Source organism: Giraffa tippelskirchi, chromosome X (genome assembly GCF_054371585.1).
Source record: "Giraffa tippelskirchi isolate mGirTip1 chromosome X, T2T-mGirTip1v1.2.pri, whole genome shotgun sequence".
NCBI lineage: Eukaryota > Metazoa > Chordata > Mammalia > Artiodactyla > Giraffidae > Giraffa > Giraffa tippelskirchi.
Window position 1 is genome coordinate 101,523,982 of NC_137289.1, and position 24,412 is coordinate 101,548,393.

At 42.6% G+C, this 24,412-nt stretch overlaps 1 long non-coding RNA gene across 1 annotated transcript; it reads right to left on the reverse strand.

Moving 5' to 3' along the window:
* Nucleotides 1-1,152: 1,152 nt before the first annotated feature.
* Nucleotides 1,153-24,412, reverse strand: LOC145536347 (uncharacterized). Its single transcript, XR_014075780.1, has 3 exons — nucleotides 23,909-24,412; nucleotides 19,227-19,391; nucleotides 1,153-1,534 (listed from the first exon to the last, which is right to left on the reverse strand). It is a non-coding gene; the product is annotated as an uncharacterized LOC145536347 (long non-coding RNA).

The following is a 24,412-nucleotide window of genomic DNA, read 5'->3' on the forward strand; positions in this document are numbered from 1 at the left end:
TGGATTCTTCACCACTGAGCCACCAAGGAATCCTTGCAGCTTTATCTGTAATAGCCAAAATTTGGAAACCAAAATGTCCACCAACACGTGTATGGCTAAAGGAACTATGGCACATCCATACCACAGACTACTACACAGCAATAGAAGGAGTGGACTTTTGATACACACAGCTTGTATGTACCTCAAGGGCATTATGCTGACTGAAAGAATTCCACCTGAAATGTCACATAGTGCATGACTCCTTTTTACATAATAGTCTCAATGGAGAGCAGCATAATAGTTGCCCAAACTTAGGGATAGTGCCAGGGAGGGCAGTGGGTATGACTATAAAGGGATAATAGGAGAAAGATCTTTGTGGTGATGGAACGGTTTTGCATCCTGATTACAGCAGTGGCTACACAAACCCACACATATGAAAAAATGACATAGAATGATACACATGCTTTGTACCAATGCCAGTTTACTGGTATTGATGTGGTATTTTAGTAATGCAAGATATAACTATCTTGGGGGATTTATGAGCTATTAAGTATCTTGAGGGGAGACTGGGTGAAGGGTGCATGGGAACCTCCTGCACTATCTTTGCAACTTCCTGTGCATCCATGATTTCAAAAATGTTAAAAGAAACAGAAACAAAAAAGCAACAGCCACACACACCCACACACATATACACACACATCCCAGCAGATCTAGTGCTTCTTCTGAGATTCAACCAATAAAATTGACAGAAAGCATTTAAAAAACAAGCCAGAAACACCACATAGATGTTTTATACACCATTGGTGACAAGGTAAGGGAGGACAGGAAACCCAAGGAGGGCAAGTGATGGCTTGCACCATGGGGACAGTATTATGCAGAGTACAGAACCATTGTTATCTAGTTGCCCTTGCCATGGAGGAACTCCTCTCAGCATGCCCTAAGGTGGCCCTAAAATTACTAGAGGAAAGATTGCTACTTTCCTGGAGCTGGATTGGATCACAAGCTGATAAGATTCCTCGTCACAAGGCTGTATCCTGTTCTTCCCCTGAGCATGTTCCCAAAAGGATTCTGCCCAAGGGGTTGGCAGTGTTGGCTTTCATGACCCCCTCTATTCTGGATCTAAGATGAAAGTCTTAGATTTAGTCTTTCCATTCTTTTAGGAGCCTCTGAAACATTCTTTTTTTTTTTTTTCCTGCTGCCTCTGTTTTGGGCTCTTCTCTTTTTCCTGCACCCGTTCTTGTAGAAGAGGAGGTTGGATGGTGCCAGAGTTGAGCATCAAGTTATTGAATTCTTGTATTAATTCATCCCAGGAGGAAGAATGAGAGGTTGCTTTTCTCCCCGTTGATATTCCAGAAGTGTTCCCCATATATCTCTGGCAGTAGCAGCATTCACATTTGAATCTCTTCTGATCTATGTCACATGAAGAAAAGGTTTTTGCTTTTCTGTCAATCTGATAAGGTGCTGTGGCTTGACATACCTCCGTTTGGTGTGTTCCACTAACTTCTTTTTATTCTGAGGTAACTTGGAACTTCCCCATTGTTGTTCTTCTTCCATACTGTCAAAGGAAAACATGCACACACACACACACACACACACACACACACACACACACACACACACACGTTAGAAACATAAAGAGAATATTTAAAACATGGCTTGTTATATATCACCTGCTAACACACCATACACACATTTCAGAAAGAGTCCCTGGCGATTTCAGCAACTGAAATCTATGTTTCTAATGTATTTGTTAGGTCTTGTCTTTGAGTGGGCACCAACATAAACGATTTGGTCTGAAAAATTAGAATATTGGTTTTAAACCAATTTGCTTCCTAACTGAATTACACATGCCACAAGAAACCTCAGAATCACATTTTTCCAAGTGGAGAGTACAGATCACAGTTTCTTTTCTTTTCTTTTTTTTCCTCTTGAAATCATTTAGCTCTTCTCCTTTATTCTGTTAATTTAGTGAACTACATTGATCGATTTTTGTGATAAGAACACTTAGCATAAGATATACACTCTTAGCAAACTTTTAAGTATGCAGTACAGTATGGTTACCTATAGACACAGTTTTTTTTTTATGTACAAATACCAATATCTGAAGTACCACTACACAAAACAGCCTGCTCTTTAACCTTCCCCCTCCTCCAGTTTAATTGAGGCATAATTGACATAGCAAAAATGTATATTTTTAAGATGCACAACATGATGATTTGATATACATGTACATTGTGTTATGATTACATATCAAACTGTATCTTCTTTATTAAAGATTATAGTATGGATTCATGTTCACATATGAAAGATGTTTTCTGTGTTTTCTTTGCTTCCTTCACATTGCTTATGTGGAATTTGTACTGTCAAGATTCAAATTATTGGCTCTTGATGGCAATTGTTAAGTATCTTTTTGTTTGAGCTTATTTCCATATTTGAACCTGTACATAGCATATTGCTCCCTGGTAATACCAGGGCTTTCCTGGTAGTTCAGCTGGTAAAGAATCTGCCTGTGATGCAGGAGACCCCAGTTCGATTCCTGGGTGGGGAAGATCTGCTGGAGAAGGGATAGGTTACCCACTCCAGTATTCTTGCGCTTCCCTGGGGGATCAGCTGGTAAAGGAGCCGCCTGCAATGCGGGAGACCTGGGTTCAATCACTGGGTTAGGAAGATCCCCTGGAGAAGGGAAAGTCTACCCACCACAGTATTCTGGTCTGGAAAATTCCATGGACTGTGGGGTCACAAAGAGTCGGGCATGACTGAGTGACTTTCACTCACTCACTCACAGCATATTGCACTCCATCCCTGCAGTGATGAATAACCCTGTGGCTTCATGGGTACTGGATTCTTTGACTTAACTTTATGTTTACACAAACGGCAGTCTGACTAAACAGAATAGTCTTTTGTCATTCCTTTTATTATTGTAGTAATTGCTTCCATGTCTTCTGGAATCAAATATTTCTGGAGACATCTTAGGAAAACATGCTACAGATTGTATTTGTAAAAACGGATTAAAATATACATTTTCTTTCTGCTGAATCCAAGGAAAAAGAAATTCTTCCAAAAGTTCGAGACCTTACTAGAAATGTATCTCAGTGCTGATCATTTGCTTTTCAAAAAAGAAAGAAAGAAAAAAATTCATCCATATTTACACAGCTCGTCATCAAGGATTTTTTTCTCTAACATTTCCTTTCTGTTTACACTCTCTATTTTGAGGAAATAAACTATCCTTATGTTCTTGTATTTCTCTCTTCAATAACTATTGTTTTCTCTAAATCCTTTAGATGTTTTCTTCTAATAGTCACTTCATTTATCTCCAGCCTTTAACCTTGGTAGCCATTTAACTATCAGCCCTGTCCCTATTTCTAATATTGACTGAATCTGTATTGGTGTGCTCTTGATCACTAGTTTCCCTAGTTCTGCACTATCCCATTTCAATTCAGGTCACTATGTTTATTTTATATTGTAGAACTTTTGAAAATTATGTCTTAAGTAGTTAGGAGAAACAGTGGAAGCTTTTTGTCCTTGAGAGCTTCTCTTTTGAATTAACTCTTAGTAATATTTTCTTTATTTTTAATGTTATAAAGTTGTCCTGCCATTTGTCATTTTGTTTTTTTGTCTTCTTTCCCTCTTAGGCACAACTTTTATCTATTTATTTCTTTCTTAATTTTTTTTATTGTAGTATAGTTGATTTACAAAGTTGTGTTATTTTCAGGTGTACAGCAAAGTGAAGCAGTCATGCTGCTGCTGCTGCTAAGTTGCATCAGTCGTGTCCAACTCTGTGCGACCCCATAGACGGCAGCCCACCAGGCTCCTCCGTCCCTGGGATTCTCCAGGCAAGAGTACTGGGGTGGGGTGCCATTGCCTTCTCTGGAAGCAGTCATACATATACCTATATCTCCACTCTCTTTTAGATTATTTTCCCATATAGGTCATTACAGAGTACTGAGTAGAGTACCCTGTGCTATACAGTAGGTCCATATTAGCTATCTATTTCATATATAGTAGTGTGCATATGTCAATCCCAATCTCCCAATTTATACCCCCCCACCCCTTGTCCCACCAGTAGCCATAAGTTAGTTTTGTACATCCGTGACTCTATTTCTGTTCTGTAAATAAGTTCATTTGTATCATTCTTTAATATTACACACACAAACAATTTCTTATGACATTTGTCTTTTTCTGTATGACTTACTTCGCTCAGTATGACAATCTCTAGGTCTATCCACGTTGCTGCAAATGACATTATTTCATTCCATTTTATGGCTGAGTAATATTCCACTGTATATACATACCACATCTTCCTTATCCATTTGTCTGCTTCCATGGCCTGGCTATTTAGATAGCACTACAATGAACATTGGCATGCATGTAGCTTTTTGAATTATGGTTTTCTCCGCATACATGCCCAGGAGTGGAATTGCTGGATCACATGGTAGCTCTATTTTTAGTTTTTTAAGGACCCTCCATACTGTTCTCCATAGTGGCTCTACCAATTTGCACCCCCACCAACAGTGTAGGAGGGTTCCCTTTTCTCCACACCATCTCAAACTTTTATTGTTTGTGGATGTTTTGATGATGACCATTCTGACCAGCCGACTCATTGGAAAAGACCCTGATGCAGGGAAAGATTGAAAGCAGAAGGAGAAGAGGGTGACAGAGGATGAGATGGCTGGATAGCATCACCGATGCAATGGACACGAACTTGGGCAAACTCCGGGAGATGGTGAGGGACAGGAAGGCCTGGCGTGCTGCAATCCATGGGGTCACAAAGAGCCGGACACGACTGGGTGACTGAACAACATTTCTGCCCAGTGTGAAGCGATACCTCATTGTAGTCTTGAGTCGCATTTCTCTAACAATTAGTGATGCTGAGCATCTTTTTGTGAAGATTTGGCCATCTGTATGTCTTCTTTGGAGAAATGTCTATTTCGATCTTCTGCCCAATTTTAGGTTGGGTTTTTATTGTTTTGATACTGAGCTGCACAAGCTGTTTGTGTATTTTGGAAATTAATGCCTTGTCAGTTGCTCTGTTTGCAAATGTTTTCTCCCATTATAAGGACTGTCTTTTCGTTTTGTTTATGGTTTCCTTTGCTCTACAAACGCTTTGGGCCTCATTTCTTTATTTTTGTTTTTATTTTCACTACTCTAGGATGTGGATTGAAAACGATGTTACTGTGATTTATGTCAGAGAGTGTTCTGCCTTTATTTTCCTCTAAGAGTTTTATAGTATTCGGCTTTACATTTAATTTAAATTTTAATTTTGTGCGTGGTGTTAGGGAGTGTTCTCATTTCATTCATTTACATGTAGCTGTCCAGTTTTCCCGGCACCAGTTATTGAAGAGACTGTCCCTTCGCCACTGTAAATTCTTGCCTCCATTGGCATAGATTCAGTTCAGTCACTCAGTCATGTCCGACTCTTTGTGACCCCATGGACTGCAACATGCCAGGCTTCCCTGTCCATCATCAAATCCCAGAGCTTACTCAAACTCGTGTCCATTGAGTCAGTGATGCCATCCAACCATCTCATCCTATGTCGTCCCCTTCTCCTGCCTTCAATCTTTCCTAGCATCAGGGTCATTTCCAATGAGTCAGCTCTTCTCATCAGGTGGCCAAAGTATTGGAGTTTCAGCTTCAGCATCAGTCCTTCGAATGAGTATTCAGGACTGATTTCCTTTAGAATGGACTGGTTTGATCTCCTCGCAGTCCAAGGGACTCTCAAGAGTCTTCTCCAACACCATGGTTCAAAAGCATCAATTCTGCGGCACTCAGCTTTCTTTATAGTCCAACTCTCACATCCATACATGACTACTGGAAAAACCATAGTTTTCACTAGATGGACCTTTGTTGGCCAAGTAACGTCTCTGCTTTTCAATATGCTGTCTAGGCTTGTCATAGCTTGTCTTCCAAGGAGCAAGCATCTTTTAATTTCATGGCTGCAGTCACCATCTACAGTGATTTTGGAGCACAAGAAAATAAAGTCTCTCACTGTTTCCATTGTTTCCCCATCTACTTGCCATGAAGTGATGGGACCAGATGCCATGTTCTTAGTTTTCTGAATGTTGAGTTTTAAGCCAGCTTTTTCACTCTCTTCTTTCACTTTCATCAAGAGGCTCTTTAATTCTGCTTCACTTTCTGCCATAAGGTTGGTGCCATCTGCATATCTGAGGTTATTGATATTTCTCCCGGCAAACTTGATTCCAGCATGTGCTTCATCCAGCCCAGCATTTCGCATGATGTACTCTGCATTTAAGTTAAATTAGCTGGGTGGCAATATACAGCCTTGACATACTCTTTTCCCAATTTGGAACCAGTGCATTGTTCCATGTCCAGTTCTAACTGTTGCTTCTTGACCTGCATTCAGATTTCTCAGCAGGCAGGTAAGGTGGTCTGGTATTCCTGTCTCTTTAAGAATTTTCCGCAGTTTGTTGTGAGCCACACGGTCAAAGGCTTTGGCGTAGTCAATAAAGCAGAAACAAATGCTTTTCTGGAACTCTCTTGCTTTTTCTATGATCTGACCGATGTTGGCAATTTGATCTCTGGTTCCTCTGCCTTTTCTAAATCCAGCTTGAACGTCTCGAAGTTCACAGTTCACATACTGTTGAAGCCTGGCTTGGAGAATTTTGAGCATTACTTTGTTAGCATGTGAGATGAGTGCAACTGTGTGGTAGTTTGATCATTCTTTGGCATTGTCTTTCTTTGGGACTGGAATGAAAACTGACCTTTCCTAGTCCTGGGGCCACTGCTGAGTTTTCAAAATTTGCTGCCATATTGAGTGCAGCACTTTTACAGCATCATCTTTTAGGATTTTAAATAGCTCAACTTGAATTCCATCACCTCCACTAGCTTTGTTCGTAGTGATGCTTCCTAAGGCCCACTTGACTTCACATTTCAGGATGTCTCTTTCTAGGTGAGTGATCACACCACTGTGTTTATCTGGATCAGGAAGATCTTTCTTGTATACTTCTCCTGTGTATTCTTGCCACCTCGTCTTAATATCTTCTGCTTCTGTTAGGTCCATACCATTTCTGTCCTTTATTGTGCCCATCTTTGCATGAAACATTCCCTTGGTATCTCTAATTTTCTTAAAGAGATCTCTAGTCTTTCCCATTGTATTGTTTTCTTCTATTTCTTTGCATTGATCATTGAGGAAGGCTTTCGTATCTCTCCTTGTTCTTCTTTGGAACTCTGCATTCAAATGGGTATGTCTTTCCTTTTCTCATTTGCCTTTAGCTTCTCTTCTTTTTTCAGCTTTGTATAAGGTCTCATCAGACAACCACTTTGCCTTTTTGCATTTCTTTTTCTTGGGGATGGTCTTGATCACTGCCTCCTGTACAATGTCACGAACCTCCACCCATAGTTTTTCAGGCACTCTGTCTATCAGATCTAATCCCTTGAATCTATTTGTCACTTCAACTGTATAACCGTAAGGGATTTGATTTAGGTCATACCTGAATGGTCTAGTGGTTTTCCCTACTTTCTTCAATTTAAGTCTGAATTTGGCAATAAGCAGTTCATGATCTGAGCCACAGTCAGCTCCCAGTCTTGTTTTTGCTGACTGCATAGAGCTTCTCCATCTTTGCCTGCAAAGAATATAATCAATCTGACTTCAGTATTGACCATCTAGTGAAGTCCATGTGTAGAGTCTTCTCTTGTGTTGTTGGCAGAGGGTGTTTGCTATGACCAGTGCATTCTCTTAGCAAAAGTCTGTTAACCTTTGCCCTGCTTCATTCTGTACTCCTTGGTGAAATTTGCCTGTTACTCCAGGTATCTCTTGACTTCCTACTTTTGCATTCCAGTCCCCTATAATGAAAAGGACATCTTTTTGGGGTGTTAGTTCTAGAAGGTCTTGTAGGTCTTCATAGAGCTGTTCAACTTCAGCTTCTTCACCATTACTGGTCAGGACATAGACTTGCATTACTGCGATATTGAATGGTTTGCCTTGGAAATGAACAGAGATCATTCTGTCATTTATGAGATTGCACCCAAGTAATGCATTTCAGACTCTTTTGTTGACTATGAGGGCTACTCCATTTCTTCTAAGGGATTCTTGCCCACAGTAGTAGATATAATGGTCAACTGTGTTAAATTCACCCATTCCAGTCCATTTTAGTTCACTGATTCCTAAAATGTTTACTTCCATCACCAGTCACATCCACAACTGGGTGTTGTTTTCGCTTTGGCTCAGCCTCTCCATTCCCCCTGGAGCTCTTTCTCCACTGTTCTCCAGTACTATATTGGGCACCTACTGGCCTGGGGAGTTCATCTTTCATCTTTCTGCAGTTTCATACTGTTCATGGGGTTCTCAAAGAAAGAATACTGAAGTGGTTTGCCATTCCCTTCTCCAGTGGACCACATTTTGTCAGAACTCTCCACCATGACCCGTCCGTCTTGGGTGGCCCTACATGGCGTGGCTCATGGTTTCATTGAATTAGACAAGGTCATCGTCCATGTGATCAGTTTGATTAGTTTTCTGTGATTATGGTTTTAATTCTATCTGCCCTCTGATAGATAAGGATAAGAGGCTTATGGAAGCTTCCTGATGGGAGAGACTGACTGAGGGGGAAACTGGGTCTTGTTCTGATGGGCAGGGCTATGCTCAGTAAATCTTTAATTCAATTTTCTGATGATGAGTGGGGCTGTGTTCCCTCACTGTTGTTTGACCTGAGGCCAAACTATGGTGGAGTTAATGAAGATAATGGCAACCTCCTTCAAAATGTCCCATGCACACACTACCACATGCAGTGCCCCCAACCCTGCAGCAGGCCACCACTGACCCACACCTCTGCCAGAGACTCCTGGATGCTCATGGGCAAGTCTGGGTCAGTCTCTTGTCGGGTCACTGCTCCTTTCTCATGAGTCCTGGTGCACACAAGGTTTTGTTTGTGCCCTCTAGGCGTCTGTTTCCCCAGCCCTGTGTAAGTTCTGGCGGCTCTATGGTGGGGTCACTGGCGACCTCCTCCTAGAGAGCCTACACCCTACCCAGGTCTGCTGCACTCAGAGCCCCTGCCACTGCCGCAGGCCACTGCTGACCCATTCCTCCACAGGAGACACTCAAACACTCAAAGGCAGGTCTGGCTCAGTCTCTGTGGGAGTCTCCTGGTGTGCACAACGTTTTGTTTGAGCCCTCCAAGCATCTCTGGCAGGTATGGAGTTTGATTCTAAACAGGATTTCGCCCCTCCTACCATCTTGCTGGGGTATCTCCTTTGCCCTTGGATGTGAGGTATAATGTTTTTGGTGAGATCCAACATTCTCCTTTCAACAGCTGTTCACGGTGAGTTGTAATTTTGGAAAAAACGTGCTTAAGATTCATCTGTGGGGCTGTGTTTTCCCGGCAGCCAGCAGCCAAAGAGGATGAAGGCGTGGTATGCTTTCAAAGTCCAGGTGTTAAGTTAGGTGTCATAGATTAGGTGACCATAGGTGCATGAGTTCATATCTGAACTTTCTATCCTGTTCCATTGATCTACACTTCTGTTTTTGTGCCAGTGCCATAGTGTTTTGATTACTGTAGCTTTGTCATATAGTCTGAAGTCAGGGTGCCTGATTCCTCCAGCTCCGTTTTTCTTTCCTGAGATTGCTTTGGCTATTTGGGATCTTTTGTGTATCCATACCTATTGCAGAATTTTTTATTCTAATTCTGTGAAAAATACCACTGGTAGTTTGACAGGGATTGCATTGAATCCTTTAGATGGTAATAATGATTTTTCCAATGCAAAAACATGGTATATCTCTCCATCTGTTTGTGTCATCTTTGATTTCTTTCACCAGAATCTTGTCGTTTATTAAGAGCAGGTTTTTGCTTCCTTAGGTAGGTTTATTCCTAGATATTTTATTCTTTTTGTTGCGATGGTAAATGGGATTGTTTCCTTAATTTCTCTTTCCGATCTTTTGCTGTTAGTGTATAGGAATGCAAGGGATTTCTGTGTATTAATTTTGTATCCTGCAACTTTACCAAATTCATTGATGAGCTCTAGTAGTTTTCCGCTAGCACGTTTAAGATTTTCTATGTATAGTATCATGTCATCTGCAAACAGTGACATTTTTTCTTCTTCTTTTCCAATGTGAATTGCTTGTATTTCTTCTTCTCTGATTGTCATGGCTAGGACTTCCAAAACCATACTGAGTAAAAGTGGCAACAGTGGACATCCCTGTCTTGTTCCTGATCTTGGAAGAAATTATTTCTGTTTTTCACCTCTGAGAATAATGTTTGCTATGAGTTTGTCATTTATGGCCTTTAATATGTTGAGGTAGTTTCCCTCTATGCCCACATACTGGAGAGTTGTTTTTTTTTTTTTTTTAATCCTAAATGTATGCTGAATTGTCTAAAGCATTTTCTGCATCTGTTGAGATGATCGCGTGTTTTTTGTCCTTCAGTTTGTTAATGTGGTGTCTGATTTGCATATATCGAAGAATTCTTGCATCCTGGGATAAATCCCACATGATCATGTTGTGTGATCATTTTACTGTGCTGCTGGCTTTGGTTTGTTAGTATTTTGTCGAGAATTTTGTGTCTATATTCGTCAGTGACACTGGCCTATAATTTTGCTTTTGTGTAAAATTATTGTCTGGTTTTGGTACCAGGGTGAGGGTGGCTTCATAGAATGAGCTTGGGAATGGTCCTCCTTCTTCTGCAATTTCCTGGAAGAGTTTCAGAAGGATACATGTTAAAACTCTTCTCTAAATGTTTGATAAAATTTGCCTGTGAAGTCCTCCTTTGCTTGTTGGAAGTTTTAAAATCTGTTTCAATTTCAGATCTTGTGACTGGTCTGTTCATAATTTCCATTTCTTCTGGGCCCAGTCTTGGAAGGTTATACCTTTCTAAGAATTTGCCCATTTCTTCTGGGTTGTTCATTTTATTGGCGTATAGTTGCTTGTAGTAGTCCCTTATGTTCCTTTGTGTTTCTGTGGTGTCAGTTGTAATTTCTCCCCTTTTATTTCTAATTTTATTGATTTGAGTCCTCTCCCTTTTTTTCTAGATGAGTCTGGCTAAAGCTTTATAAATTTTGTTTATCATCTCAAAGAACCAGCATTTAGTTTCAGTGACCTTTGCTATTGTTTTCTTTGTCTCTATGTCAGTTATTTCTGCTCTGATCTTTCTTTCTTTCCTTCTACTAATTTGGGTTTTGTTTGTTCTTCTTTCTCTAGTTGCAAGAAAGGTCTCTGTGTAACTGGGCAGGACGAAAGAAAGAATAAGGTAAAGGAAGAGGAGAGGAAGTGGGATGGGACCAGTGCCCCTGGGGAGGGAGCTGAAGGAGAGGAGAGGTTCACGCATCCAGGAAAGTCCCGTCACCGGTGGGGGAATCAGCTTGGTCAGAAGGGGAGTGTTGAGGTCTCAGAGGAGAGCACAACAACAGGTATGTGGCAGGCAGGACAGGGTAAGACCTACACAGATTGCTCCTCTTGCAGCCCTGTGTGCCCTAGCCTGAGATAGGTGTCTGATGGTGCAAATGGGTGCTGGGACTTGGGGTTTCGAGAGCAGATCCAGGAAGGCGACTGTTATTGGCTGTGAAGAGACAGCCTGAGGGGACAGGAGTGAGGAACTCTGCAGCCAGGAATGCTCCTGTAAGAAGCCCAGACCACTATGAAAGCAAAGCACCACTGTTGAGTGACATGCAAAGGGCAGGGCCACCGTTGTAGCCTCTCATCATGTGCCAGACCCTGCCTCCCTAGGCACTAGGGAGGGCTCCCGCTGGAGCAGTCTCACATGCGCCCTGCCTGGCTGCTGCCTCCTCTGACCCCTCCCTTCCTGGGTGGCCCACTGGCCCCAATCACCACCTCAGCTGCTTCCTGCCTGGGTGGGCTCATGAGCTCTGGCAGTCTCAGGAGCAGATACAGGTAGGTGACTAGCATGCAGAGGTGGGGTTTGAAACCACAGCTGTGCCCCAGGGGCCATATGACTTAAGGAAGAAGAGCTGAAATCTCTCCTCATAGCTGTGTGAACCATGGATTTACACCTCTGCTGACAACTTTGCAAATTCAGTGCCTGCGGAACATCCAAACAAACAACAACTATTTTTGCCACTGGGACAGGTTGAGCTTTAGCAGCTATGGGCTTTGTGGGCACACACACACAGGGGTTGGGCCAAGCCAGGGTCTAAGCAGCCTCTGTAGCTCCCACAGTAGGTCCAGGTGCATGACTACTACAGTCCTGGGATCTGACCTCAGTGGATCTGCATCAGTGGAATGGTGAAAACAATGCCTGAGTGTCACCAGGGCAAATTGCGTTCTTACCCACGGTTAAGATGGGACTGCAAGCAGTGCCAACAACAGTGTACTTTGTGAGCCTGCACCACAAGGGAATGGGGATACAACAGAGCACACTCATTGGTGAACAGCTCCAGAGGAGGAATACTCAGTGGCTTCTCTTCCAGTGGGAGTGCTTCAACTCCACCCACATTGCGCCCATCAGAAACACAGCTAAAAAAGAGATCTGGGGGCCTCTATTCCAACAACTAAGAAACAGACCTCACCCTTGACAAGGCAGTGACAACCGTAGAACAAAGAGGAGGCCTTGCTCAGTATCCATGACAGGCTATGGTCCCCACAACACCAGTTAAACCCCCTATCAAGGGGATACCAGCCAGCATATACTGAGGAAAAAGGTGACAGTCATCCATACTAAAAACAGCCCTCACACACACACACACAAATCTAAATCTAAAAAACCAAAACCACACAAGCTACACAAGGAGGTTCTCACATGAAAATAGCCTTCCACTACAGCCTGAGGGTTGAGCATTGAGAGGAAGAATCCCCAGAGTATAAACAGAGACTCCACTCTTGGAGGGTATGCACAAGGTCTCACGTACACCAGGAGCCAGCACAAAGCAGTACCTCCATAGGAACCTGAGCTAAACCTACCTAGGGGTCTTGGAAGGTCTCCTGGGGACAAGGGGTTTGGCTATAGCTCACTATGGGGGCAAGGAAACTGGTAGCAGAAACCCCAGGGAATATTAATTGGTGTGAGCTCTCCTGGAGGTCCCCATTTTGGCACCAAGACCCAACCCCACCTAACAGTCTACAGGCTCCAGTGCTGGAATGCCTCAGGCCAAACAATCAGTAAGACAGGAACACAGCCACACCCATCAGCAAACAGGCTGCCTAAAGGCATACTAGGCTCACAGCCACCCCAAATCACACCCCTTGAAGCCAGAGAGACAACACCCAGCTCCACCCACTGGAGGGCAGGCACCAAACTTTCTTTTCTTTTTCTTTTTTAGACTCTTAATTCTCTTCATCAGTTTCACGTAATGTAATAGGAGACAGCCCTATCTCAATAAACACCTTGAGAGTCTCAGGCCCCACAACTATATTAACTCCTGATTCTAGGAGGTAAGGTGTTAAGGCCACTTGTTTGGGTGGGAAGAACAGAACCAATAAAAGTGAGCTTCCTTAGCTTAACCCCTCATGACCCCTCTTTTCCTCAGCTACAGTCACTCATTCCAGATGGAAAAACAAATCTGTTTAAGTTGCCCACTACCTCGGATTTTCTTCACCAACTCACATCCTGGTGGTGAAAGTAAAGTCTGATGCTGTAAAGAAGAATGTCGCATAGGAACCTGGAATGTTGGGTCCATGAATCAAGGTAAGTTAGAAGTGGTCAAACAGGAGATGGCAAGGGTGAACACTGATGGTTTAGGAACCAGTGAACTAAAATGAACTGGAAAGGGCAAATTTAATTCAGATGACCATTATATCTACCACTGTGGGCAAGAATCCCTTAGAAGAAATGGAGTAACCCTCATAGTCAACGAAAGAGTTCAGACTGCAGTACTTGGGTGCAATCTGAAAAATGACAGAATGATCTCTGGTCATTTCCATGGTAAACCACTCAATGTCACGGTAACCCAAGTCTGTGTCTCAACCACTAATGCTGAAGAAGCTGAAGTTGAACGGTTCTATGAAGACCTACAAGACCTTCTAGAACTAACACCCAAAAAAGATGTCCTTTTCATCAAAGGGGACTGGAATGCAAAAGTAGGAAGTCAAGGGACACCTGGAGTAGGCAAGTTTGGCCTTGGAGTACAAAATGAAGCAGGGCAAAAGCAAACAGAGTTTTGCCAAGAATATGCACTTAGCATGTAAAAAACACCCTCTTGCAACAACACAAGAGACAACACTACACATGGACATCACCAGACGGCCAATACCGAAATCAGATTGATTATATTCTTTGCAGGCAAAGATGGAGAAGCTCTATACAGTCAGCAAAAACAAGACTGAGAACTGACTGTGGCTCAGACCATGAACTCCTTATTGCCAAATTCAGACTTAAATTGAAAAAAGTAGGGAAAAACCACTAGGCCATTCAGGTATGACCTAAATCAAATCCCCTATGATTATACAGTAGAAGTGACAAATAGATTCAAGGGATTAGATCTGACAGACAGAGTGCCTGAAGAACTATGGGTGGAGGTTTATAGCATTGTATGGGAGGGGGTGATCAAAACCATCCCCAAGGAAAAGAAATGCAAAAAGGCAAAATGGTTGTCTGAGGAGGCCCTACAAATAGCTGTGAAAAGAAGAGAAGTGAAAGGCGAAGGAGAAAAGGAGAGATATGCCCATCTGAATGCAGAGGTCCAAAGAACGGCAAGGAGCAATAAGAAAGTCTTCCTAAGAGATCAAAGCAAAGAAAAAAAAAGAAAATAATAGAATGGGAAAGATTAGAGATCTCTTCAAGAAAACTAAAGATATCAAGGGAACATTTCATGCAAAGATGGGCACAATAAAGGACAGAAATGGTATGGACTTAACAGAAGCAGAAGATATTAAGAAGTGGCAAGAATATACAGAAGAACTATACAAAGAGAACTTAATGTCCCAGATGACCATGAGAGTGTGATCACTCACCTAGAGCCAGACATCCTGGAGTGCAAAGTCAAGTGGGCCATAGGAAGCTCCACTACGAACAAAAATAGTGGAGGTGATGGAATTCCAGCTGAGCTATTTCAAGTCCTAAATGATGATGCTGTGAAAGTGCTACACTCAATATGCCAGCAAATTTGGAAAACTCAGCAGTGGCCACAGGACTGGAAGAGGTCAGTTTTCATTCCAATCCCAAAGAAAGGCAACGCCAAAGAATGTTCAAACTATTGCACAATTGCACTCATCTCACACGCTAGCAAAGTAATGCTCAAAATTCTCCCAGCGAGGCTTTAAGAGTATGTGAAGCAAGAACTTCCAGATGTTCAAGTTGGATTTAGGAAAGGCAGAGGAACCAGAAATCAAATTGCCAACTTCCACTGGATTGTATAAAAAGCAAGAGAATTCCAGAAAAACATCTACTTCTGCTTCACTGACTACACTAAAGCCTTTGACTGTGTGGATCACAACAAACTGAAAAAATTCTTAAAGAGATGGGAATACCAGACCACCTTACCTGCCTGCTGAGAAATCTGTATGCAGGTCAAGAAGCAACAGTTAGAACCGGACATGGAACAATGGACTGGTTCCAAATTGAGAAAGGAGTGTGTCGAGGCTGTACATTGTCACCCTGCTTATTTAACTTATATGCAGACTATTCCATGCAAAATGCTGGGCTGGATGAATCACAAGCTGGAATCAAGATTGCCAGGAAAATAGCAATAACCTCAGATATGCAGGTGACACCACCCTTTTGGCAGGAAGGGAAGAGGAACTAAGGAGCCTCTTGTTGAAGGTGAAAGAGGAGAGTGAAAAAGGTGACTTCAAACTCAACATTCAAAAGACAAAGATCATGGCACCTGGTCCCATCACTTCATGACAAACAGATAGGGAAACAATGGAAACAGTGACAGATTTTATTTTATTGGGCTCCAAAATCACTGCAGATGGTGACTGCAACCATGAAATCAAAAGATGCATGCTCCTTGAAAGAAAGGCTATGACAAACCTAGACAGTGTATTAAAAAATCAGAGACATTACTTTGCCAACAAAGGTCTATCTAGTCAAGGCTATGGTTTTTCCAGTAGTCATGTACGGATGTGAGAGTTGGACCATAAAGAAAGCTGAGCACCGAAGAATTGATGCTTTTGAACCATGGTGTTGGAGAAGACTCTTGAGAGTCCCTTGGACTGCAAAGAGATCAAACCAGTCAATACGAAAGGAAATGAGTCCTGAATATTCATTGGAAAGACTGATGCTGAAGCTGAAGCTCCAATACTTTGGCCACCTGATAGGAAGAGCTGACTCATTAGAAAAGATCCTGATGCTGGGAAGGATTGAAGACAGGAGGAGAAGCGGACGGCTGAGGACGAGCTGGTTGGATGGCATCTTTGACTCAGTGGACATGAGCTTGAGCAAGCTCCAGGAGAGCCTGGCATGTTGCAGTCCATGTGTTCGCAAAGAGTCGGACATGAATGAGCAACTGAACAGCAGCACATCCTTTTTCTTTCTTTGTTTTCAGATTCAGTCTGGTAGGTGATTTCCTATGTGTTACTCTCCCAAACTTTGGCAAGATTTCTCTCTAATCCAATCCTGAACATGTTTACTGAGTGCCTGTTGCACGACCTCCCTTGTGCCAGGTGATACATACACAGAGATTATGTGACAGGTAACAGTCACCACTTACGTATTTGCAGTGAAATGTTGTGGGTTTAAAGCTCTGAGTGTACTTTCAAATTTCCAGTCAAAGTCAAGATGTGACATCTGGCTTCTGTAGAAAAAGGGTGAAGATAACCATCTGTGTTATCTGCATTACTCCCAGGACATTACATATGCTGTTTCATCCTTCTTGAGGTCTCACCATCACCACCACTCTCCCACACACACATCTGGCAAAACCCTAGTCACACTTCAGGTCTCAACTCACATGACACTTCTTCTGGCTGGCTTTCCCTGATCTCACTAGAGGTCATTCGCTATACCATACTGTAGGTAGTATTTATCATTTGGCTGTAGTTGCTTGAATAGTCATCTGTCTTCCTCACTAGGTTATTAGTCTCCCTGCATAGGACAGTGTTGTTGGGATGTCCTGGCACAGACTCCAGGTACATACCCACCTCACGTGTTTATGCTAGCTGGCCCCACTGTTCCTCCAAATACCCTTGTGCCTTAATTGCTCTGTCTTGAAGTACCTGTTCAAATGTCTTCTTCTCAGTGAGACTGACTGTGAATATCCCATTTAAGCCTGTATATTCACCAATTAGCACTGCCAATCCCACCTTCTTGCTCTAGTCTTCCAGACTTGGGCCAGACATCCAACCAAGGAAATAAGGCCTTCTGGGGCACTGGTGAGAAAGCAAGTGGAGCATGGATTAAGCAGGGGCTGAGGATACTAGTAGGACAATCTAAGTCTGAGATCCACCACCAGTAGACAATATGAGGGTTGTTCTTCGATGTGCACAGTCTTTCTACCCACGCCGTGACTATGTCAATTCTTAACAAAAACTCAAATTGCCTCTTCCTGCAGCAAATCCCCTCCTTGTTGTCTCCATCCATCCCTGAACACTTCTTGACTTTCTTTCTTCTGTGGGCCCTGGAATCTCAGAATGGAGCTCCTACATGTTCTCTCACTCATTTAAGCGGGATATTTTCTGGTCCTCGATGGAAGTGTTGCACCCTCAAACAGAGGGACTACATTGAATTCTACCTCTCTCAAACATCTGGCAAAATAGAACTGGGTACACCTATTATAGGACATTTTATTTACAAATTTTGAGATGATGCAAAGTTTATTTTCATCTCTTTCTCATTGCTAGTACCTTGAGAGGTACAGGTGTGCAAGGCCATTAACAATCACTTTTAGAAAAGACTTACCCAACATAGGGTTTTGTATGTATAGGCATGTGGTATTTGAAATGTGAGAGGAGATCAGTGATGTTACCAAACTCCTGATCACTGAGTAGTTCCACTACTGAAATGTATTTTACTCCATAAAAACTGTCACCTAAAGATACATTAGTTCTTTAAATATTATATATGCTGCTGCTTTTTCACTTATTTTAATAAAACTGTTTAAATGAATCCATAGTAGCGAAGAAAACAGAGTATTATAAAATTAGATCTAATCATCATTACATGTTGACTGGTGCACCCTTTCTCTCTCTCTCTCTCTCTCTCATTCACACAAACACACACACACACACTTGCACACACATTAGAACAACAAAAAAGAAAGACATTCTGATGATACCATACTGGAGACATGAGTTTAAATAAGTGCTTTAATTATTTGGGGTTTGGGGGATATAGGAAAGAATAGGATGGTGACAGACTGATTTGGGGAGAATAATGCCAAGAAAAAGTATTTTATACAACAGTTTACAGAAAATCTCACTGCAGAATTAGTAGCACATCTAATAGTTTGGACTATTCTAAGTGCTTTATGTAGCTCTTCTGACCTACTGGAATGTGACACATCAAGGATCAGTTAAGTATTACCTAATTCATTTATGTGTGTTCATTTTCAGCCCCTGAACAGAATATCTACACCCCAGAGACAATGACCATGTTGTTTTCTGGTTCTGGCTTTGCCCCAACAAATATCTGGCAGAATAGATAACAAAGCATTTGAGTCCAAAGAAGAGGAGATAAACGAAGGTTGGCTGTCTGCCACGGTGTGGCTTCCAGAGTGACACAGTAGATCCCTACAGAGCTGCCTGATGTTGGGAGAAGTATCCATGCAGCCCAGAGCCTAAGCCTCAGCTCCTCACATTAGTATCTTGAGATCTGTCTTCAAAGTGACCATAGATTATATGCTCACACCTCTTGCATCATATTGATAACTGTATGAGAAAAGGAATATAAATGCTGGTGGCCTCAGATGTAACCCTGATTTATAGGACACTCGCTTAGCACTTGACATCTATTCCTTAAAGAGGCAGTGGGTGAAGGCCATCAGGGATGCCAGCTCTGGAGCCACACAGCCTGGGTTTGTAAACCAGCTCCCACATTCATAAGCTGTATGTCTTTGTGTGACCTCTCTGGGCCTCATAAACTCATTCATCAATTAGGAATACCTTGTATAGAGTTGTCAGTGATGATTAAACAAGATAAAGCATGTGAAGTACTCTGCAGCATGTCTAGCATACAGGACACCATCAGTATGCCTCAGCTTATGGCAACTTATTATTATGATCAATAGCATCTCTTTGCAGCATATACACAGCCTGAGTCCTCTGCTCAAATTTAGGCCTGTCAATTATGAGCACAAATACCATTGTCTTCCCCATCTTTCCCTGAGATAAGGAAAGTGCCATGCCAGGTCATTTTAATTCCCAAAGTCCCTGTTGAGATCCCAAGGGAGAAACTGAGTTCACATGAATTTACCTATTCAGAAGTCCCTTCCAGGTACCCAAGAAGTTGATGATTTTTGTTTTCCTGGAACACAGCTCTGGTTATATCATTGAAAACAGATCTTCCCGGCTTAGCACAATACTTATTTTCTCATTGAGAGACTGTTGTGGTGATCGGTTTGGCTCTTATCAGAGGGCTCTACAGGGAAAACAGATCAAGTCCTTTCTTTACATGTCACGAAAGGCAAGACATACATCTAAACGTTGACACCATTTCAAAGTAGCATTGGGGTGCCCTTGGTCCCATCTTAGAGGCATGGGAGCACTGTTCATATTTGGTGAAGAGTGGGCCCTTGAGACCAAAGAATGGAACATGGAACACCTAAGCAAAGGACACCAGTGCTAATGTGAAGGTGCTCGCATCTGTAAGCAGGGACCTCTGCTTCCAACTGCTTCTCCAAATGAGGAGTGGGACCACACTGCCTGGCTGTCCCTAATGCTGTTCTTACTTCAGTACCCAGACTTCTGACCTGACTTTGAACCCAGCTCATGTTTAGAACTCCTGCTTGAGCTACTCCACACTTTTACAGCTGTCCTCTTCTATGCCTGTTTAGTCTTTGCTTAGGATTTTCTCTGTCAATCTAATTCTTTCTGCCCACTGCATTGCAAGGATTTCCTATTATTTCTCAAGCCTAGACCAGGTCCTTCTTTCTCACTTTTCAGTATAATTTTGAACCAATGATAAATGTCTATTCTGGCATGATCTAGCAAAAGGCTAGAGCCTCTTCTTAGGCCACCATATAGAAGGGAGACAGGAAATATCTGAAAACTTTTGCTTGAGTGGAGAAGTTGCATTTTCATATCATTGGTATCACTGATGAGTGTCAGAGGGAGGACCCAATTGACACACTGGATGGTAAGACCTCTAGAGAGTACTGAAATATCTGACTACATATATACCTAAGGGCAAGGAGAAGGGACTCAGTGAAAACAGATTGAGAAGGAGTGACCAAAGAAGCAGGAGAAAACCAAAGAGCTTGGCCTTGCTGTGGAAGTGAAAAAGGTCACCTGGACTTTCCAGGTCCACAGATCATTTGGTTCAATTTCTTGAAGCTGCTGAGATAAGCCTATATGTCACCTAGGCCTCCCATCTATAAAGTAAAATAACCTACTTTTATTTTAGGTGATTTTTAGGGTTGCATTATTTCAATAAATATTTATTGAAGGCTCACTTTGCTACATCAGTCTGCTATAGGTGGGAAAGCTTCAGGGCATTCATCAATTGCAGGCCCAACCTGCATTGTCCAAGATACATTATGAAGGGAGAAAATGTGGGTGTTACTCTGGTACAGTAAGGTTCTGGATAATGTGGGGATAAAAGACACAAACAACCTCTGGACCTACAGAAAACTGAGCCGAGAGCTTTGCTCCTAGCCTCTCGTTTCTGATATATTGTCTGCAACAAACAAATTGACAACATAGCAACAGCTACACTGCTCTGTGTGTGTGTACCTCATGTTATCATCACTCACAAGACAGTAAACATGTTCTGAGCACCTGTTGGGTGCCAGGCTCCAAGACTTGTGCTTTGGCAGACTTTTTGCACACAGGAATGTTTGATACAGGAAAATGGTTCTCAAAGAGCTCACAGTGTGGTGGGCAGGGAGCCAGGCTGAAGACAATGGAGAAACAAGCGTGATGAGAGCTGTGGCCAGCGAGAGCCAGCGGATGCTGGGAGCACAGACAAGACAACCCCAGAACCAAGGTGGTGAGGAACAGCTTCTCCTGGGGGTGGAATAATAGATAATATTATTGTTCCCATTTGCGCATGAGGTAATGGAGGATCGGAGAGGATTAGCAAGCAACGGAAGAGGTGGAACCCTTTTTCAACCTACATCTGTTAAAATGCAAAGTCCTTTACACTGTGAATTTTATCAATCTCCCCATGATGATATAGTCATCTGTTTTTCTTCACATTCACCACCTGTACTTCTTTCTTATCCCACTTTACCTCTTACATTCTTAAAACCTGATAAGTATAACAAAGGCAACCTTTGGTTCTGATACTGAGCAGGATTCTGCAGGGCCTCTCCGGGGCCAGACCCCAGCCCCTCCTACCCCCACCCCGTTTATCCACTGCTTCTGGTTTGTAGAAAAGCTTTAGCCTCCTAGGCCTTCCCCAGGTTCCAAAGAGCCAGTTTAATCAGAGAAGTGAAAAAATGCAGAAGCAAAGGAAACCAGTCAAGAAAGACTAAATAATAATAGTTTAGCCATGAAATAAAGCTGAAGACCATTAGTTCCTCTTTTAGAACTATAGATCATACCCTGAGCTATATTCTTGAGTTATTTTGCAGAAACTAAAACCCCCACCAGGTGGAGGAAGCTGACTGCATGCTGACCACCAGCATGTAGGCCCCTGACCAGTTGGAGCCACAAAACTGATAACTGAGATTCCTGAAATACCACCCTGTTACCTCACCACCAACCAATCAGAAGAATGTCCATGAGCTGACCTCATGCACCTTGCAGCCTTCACTCCTACTGTTACCTTTAAAAACCCTTCCCTGAAAGCCAGCAGGCAGTTAGGGTCTTTGGAGCATTAGTTGCTCATTCTCCTTGCTTGACACCCTGCAAATAAACACTATATTTTCCTTCACCACAACCTGGTGTCAGAGCAGACTGGAGTTCAGCCCTGTAACAGTTCTACAAGGCCTTTATTCTTTTCTAGAGTGAGTTGTTACATCTTGGCACAATCTAAAACTGAATACTAAACTTAAATTTGTGTTCTATCCACAGAAAGGGTTAATGATAAATGGATCACTGTTGGCAAAGGGTTAGCTGGCCTGTCACGCTGAATATCAAACACAGTTTTAAAACTCTATCCGCATGTGCAACTATCACCTGGGAAACCACTGCTCCTCTCTGAAGCTATTCACAACATCGCACAATAGTGGATTTTATCAAATGCTGGGAGTCCCCATGCAGGAGATTATATGTCTTTGATTTTTCCACATTCAAGTGCACCAGTCATTGGGCATTGCCCAATATGCTGCTCATTACCATACAGCAATTCTTTCTTTTAAAAAAATATTTATCTATTTTATTGTTTTTGGCTGCATCGGTTCTTAGTCGTGGCACACGGGCTCTCTCGTTGAGGTGCACAGGCTCAGTAATTGTGGCATGTAGGCTTAGTTTCCCCGGGGCATGTGGGATCTTAGTTCCCCAACCAGGGATCAAACCCGAGTCCCCTGCATTGGAAGGTGAATTTTTAGCCAGCAGACCACCAGAGAAGTCCTGAGCAATCCTTTCTTATTTTTTCTTTCTCTGTCACTGATTAACTGTGGGCGACTGATTCAAGCAAAGCCGTGGACACTTATTTCAACATAGTAGCCCTATGATCACATATCTAATAATGGTGTAACTCTAATGCCCACGATCTGCTCCACTCCAGCAAACTGGTTATCCAAGGAGTCATTTGCTCTAGATATTCTTGACAAACTCATTTAAATAAGTATAAATTAATGAAAGAAACATTATAAGAATAATATCTAATGATCTTTGCATATTCCAGAGAGGTTTATCAATTACTTCAATATGGGAGGTGTAGGTTTCCATGCGCTGATCTCAATCTTTCCATCACTGCCCAACCAATGTGCCACAAACTTCATGGCTTCAAATGATACTAAGTCCGGGTGGGGTTGGCTGGGTCTTTTGCTTGAGTCTTTTGGTCTTGCAAGACCAAAATCAAGATGTCTGCTGGGCTGTGCTCCTTACTGGAGGCTCTGAGGAAGGTTCATTCAGATTGTTGGCAGATATCAGTTCCTTACAGCTACAGGAGTGAGGTCCCTGTTTCCCTGTTAGCTGTCAGCTGAGGGCTGAGCTTTGCTCCTAGAGCCTGCTCACATTTCTTCTCATGCTTTCCAACTGGATTTCTCCAGCAATAACCAGTCTAGTTCCTCTCTCACACGTTGAATTTATCTGCCTTCCCTTTCTGCCACATCTCTCTGACCAACTCTTCTGGCTTTCCTTTTCAGCTTTTAAGGGATCATGTGATTGCATTGGCCCACTCAGATAACCCAGAATAACCTCCTTATTTTAGGGTCAACTGAATTGTAGCTGCAAAGTCCCTTCACGACAGTACCTAGATATGTGCTCAACTGAATAACCAGGGGACAGAAATCTTGGGGACACATCTTTAGAATTCTGCCTATCACACATATATTATCTACTCACTTAAATTATTTTTATCTTTTGTGAAGGAAGGTGGTGAATTGTGTGGGTACCTCAGCTGGTAAAGAATCCGACTGCAATGCAGAAGACCCCAGTTTGATTCCTGGGTCAGGAAGACCCCCTGGAGAAGGGCATGGCAACCCACTCCAGTATTCTTGCCTGGAGAGTCCCCATGGACAGAGGAGCCAGGCAGGCTACAGTCCATGGAGTCGCAAAGAGTTGGACATGACTGAGTGACTAAGCATGGCAAGGAATGGGTCTCTGACACTGATTCAAAACCCAATTAGCTCCTGAGTGCCATAAAAAGTCTGAAGATCCTGTTTCTCCAATCAGTAAAAGACAGACTATTCCACACACTGTGTTTTAAATGAAAAGTCTTAGATTGGAGACAGAGCATCTGAGGAATACAATTGTTCACTTAGAAAGCCCATGGTTAATGATAAAGATTACATTCACACATGGTGTTACAGAAACACTGACTCTCACCTGACATGTTTTTAGGAGATCCTCTTTCTCTCTCTCTCTGGATCACCTTCATGGCATCTCAGTGCCAAGCGGTGCCTTAGGTCTTCTGGTCATGAAATGAAGTGCTGCCCTTGGAGAAGATAGGAGTTAGATCATCCAGAGCAGAAGTCCTCCTGAGATTTTAGAGACAGCATCCACCAGGAGTCATCCCTCAGGTAGTGGTGATTGGATGTGGCAAGTGAGTCTCAGGGCAAAAAGCAGGACTCTTTCAAAGAGTGGAACTTTCCTTATAGAGGTGAGACAAATTAGATAAACAGGGTCCTAAATTCCCTCCCTTCAGTCTGAGGTGACTGGAGGAGGAAGGGCTAAGGGCTTAATGGTGATTAGTTTCTCTGTGTGACAAGCCGGTTAGGTCTTTCTTTCTTTCTTCCTTTCTTTTTTTCCCCCTTTTCATGTGAAATAAATCGCTAATCCTTGTTTGAGACCCCCTGAAACCAACACCCCCACCACCCCTCATCCCTCACT